We start from the raw sequence: 3368 nt of genomic DNA, 5'->3' as shown, positions 1-3368 counted from the left end.
TAAACCACTTAGGCCACGCCCCCTTTAAGCCACGCCCATACCTAGGCCACGCCCACATTCTCAAATCCTCAAAAGCCCCGCCCACTTTAAGCCCCACCCCAATTTTTCCAAAATTTCGCTTTTTAACCCAAAATCCTGAGGGTTTAACCCCTTTAAGCCACGCCCCCTTTGGGCCACGCCCACACTGAGGCCACGCCCACATTCTAAAATCCTCATAAGCCCCGCCCACTTTAAGCCCCGCCCCAAATTACCCCAAATTTTCCTTATTTTTAACTCAAAATCCTGAGATTTTAACCCACTTAGGCCACGCCCCCTTTAAGCCACGCCCACATCCGAAACGCCTCATAAGCCCCGCCCACTGTAAGCCCCACCCCAAATTACCAAAATTTCTGATTTTTAACCCAAAATCCTGAGGGTTTAACCCACTTAGACCACGCCCCCTTTAGGCCACGCCCACTTTTAGACCACCCGCACATTACAAAATCCTCATAAGCCCCGCCCACTTTAAGCCCCACCCCAAATATCCCCAAATTCCCTCAGTTTTAACCCAAAATTCCCCCAATTTTACCCCTCAGGCCACGCCCATTCTAAGCCCCGCCCCTTTAAGCCACGCCCACATTGACCACGCCCCCCTCGACCCTCAAATTCCGCCATTTTTAACCCGAATTTCTGCCATTTCCCCCCACATTTGCATATATTAACCCCGCCCCTTTAAACCACACCCACCCCATGTGACCACGCCCACTTAAGCCACGCCCCCAACACCAATTTCCACCATTTTTACCCAAAATTTCCACCATTTTTAACCCAAATTTTCGCCATTTTGGCCCTGCCCCTTTAAGCCCCGCCCACTTCAGTCAGGCCACGCCCCCAATCTCAAATTTGCCTGTTTCCCCAAATTTCCGCCATTTTTAACCCAATTTTTTCCCATTTTTCCCCCCTATTTCCACCATTTTGAACCCAATTTCCGCAATTTTTGCCCCGCCCCTTCCAGCCCCACCCACCCCTTTAGACCACNCATTTTTAACCCAAATTCCGCTATTTTTCCCCCCAAATTCCACCATTTTGGCCCCGCCCCTTTTAGCCACGCCCACCCCTTAAGGCCACGCCCCGAATGCCTCAGTTTCCACCCATTTCCTCCCTTTTGTAACCCAAATTTCAACCATTTTCCCCCAAATTTTTGCCATTTTGGCCCCCAAATTCCCCATTTTTTACCCAATTTCCACCATTTTGGCCCCGCCCCTTTAAGCCACGCCCCCAATCCCAATTTTGCCTCAGTTTCCCCCAATTTCCACCATTTTTAACCCAAATTTCCTCAATTTTTCACCGAATTTCTCCCATTTTGAACCCAAATTTCACCATTTTGGCTCCTCCTCTTTAAGCCCCGCCCACTTCAATCAAGCCACGCCCCCAATCCCAATTTTGCCTCAGTTTCCCCCCCATTTTCACCCCAAATTTCTGCCAATTTTAACCCAAATTCCGCCATTTTGACCCCAAATTCCGCCATTTTGGTCTCTCCCCTTAAGCCCCGCCCACCCCAGGCTGGCCACGCCCCCAATCCCAATTCTGCCTCAGTTTCCCCCCATTTCTGCCATTTTTAATTCAATTTCTTCCCCAAATTTCCACCATTTCCCCCCAAATTTTTGCCATTTTGAACCCAAATTCCGCCATTTTGGCTCCGCCCTTCTAGCCCCACCCACCCCGTGCTGGCCACGCCCCCAATCCCATATTTACCTCAGTTTCCCTTTATTTACCCTAAATTTCCTTCATTTTTACCCCAAATTTCACCATTTTTAACCCAAATTCTGCCATTTTGGGCCCAAATTCCACCATTTTGACCCTGCCCCTTTCAGCCCCGCCCACCTCTCTAAGCCACGCCCCCAATGCCTCAGTTTCCCCCAATTTCCGCCATTTTTTCCCCAATTTCCACCATTTTGAACCCAAATTCCGCCATTTTGGCCCCTCCCCTTATCCCAATTTTGCCTCAGTTTCCCTCAATTTCCTCCATTTTTAACCCAAATTTTCCCATTTTTACCCCAATTTTTCCCATTTTCCCCCCAAATTTTTGCCATTTTTTCCCCAAATTCCGCCATTTTGGCCCCACCCCTTAAGCCACGCCCCCATCCCAATTTTGCCTCAGTTTCCCCCAATTTCCTCCATTTTTAACCAAAATTTCCACCGTTTTTCACCGAATTTCTGCCCAAATTCCGCCATTTTGGCCATGCCCCTTCCAGCCCCGCCCACCCCACTAAGGCCACGCCCACAATACCTCAGTTTCCCTCCATTTCGGCCATTTTGGACCCAATTTTCTTTGGTTTTTACCCAAATTTTCACCATTTTTTACCCAAATTCCGCTATTTTGGTCTGTTCCCTTTCAGCCCCGCCCACCCCAGGCTGGCCACGCCCCCAATCCCAATATTGCCTCAGTTTCCCTATTTTTACCCCAAATTTCCTTCATTTTTAACCCAATTTTCACCATTTTTAACCCAAATTCCGCCATTTTTCCCCCCCAATTCCACCATTTTGACCCCGCCCCTTTTAGCCACGCCCACCCCTTTAGGCCACGCCCCCAATGCCTCAGTTTCCACCCATTTCCTCCCTTTTGTAACCCAAATTTCAACCATTTTCCCCCAAATTTTTGCCATTTTGGACGCCAAATTCCGCCATTTTTTACCCAAATTCCGCCATTTTGGCCCCGCCCCTTAAGCCACGCCCCAATCCCAATTTTGCCTCAGTTTCCCCCCTTTTCGGCCGTTTTTACCCCAATTTTTCCCATTTTCCACCCAAATTTTTGCCATTTTGAACCCAAATTCTGCCATTTTGGCTCCTCCTCTTTAAGCCCCGCCCACCCCACTTAGGCCACGCCCCCAATACCTCCGTTTCCCCAAATTTCCTCCATTTTTACCCCAAATTTCCTCCATTTTTTACCCAAATTCTGCCATTTTGGCCCCGCCCCTTTCAGCCCCGCCCACCCCACTTAGGCCACGCCCCCAATCTCAATTTTGCCTCAGTTTCCCCCAATTTCTGCCATTTTTAACCCAAATTTCCTCCATTTTTACCGCAATTTCCATAATTTTTTAACCAAATTCCACCACTTAAGCCCCGCCCATTTAAGCCATGCCCGGGATTCCAATTTTGCCTCAGTTTCCCTCAATTTCCACCATTTTTAACCCAATTTTCCTCCATTTTAACCCCAAATTTCACAGTTTTGAACCCAAATTTTTGACTTTTTTGGCCCTGCCCGTTCCAGCCCCGCCCACCCCTTTAGGCCACGCCCCCAATGCCTCACTTTCCCCCCATTTCGGGCCCAATTTTCCTTGTTTTTACCCAAATTTCCGCCATTTTTTACCCAAATTTCCACCATTTTT

The sequence above is a fragment of the Malurus melanocephalus genome, unplaced genomic scaffold (assembly GCF_030028575.1).
Source record: "Malurus melanocephalus ecotype Western Australia unplaced genomic scaffold, MMel_1.1 scaffold_2789, whole genome shotgun sequence".
Classification (NCBI taxonomy): Eukaryota; Metazoa; Chordata; class Aves; order Passeriformes; family Maluridae; genus Malurus; species Malurus melanocephalus.
This window is presented reverse-complemented; position numbering follows the sequence as displayed.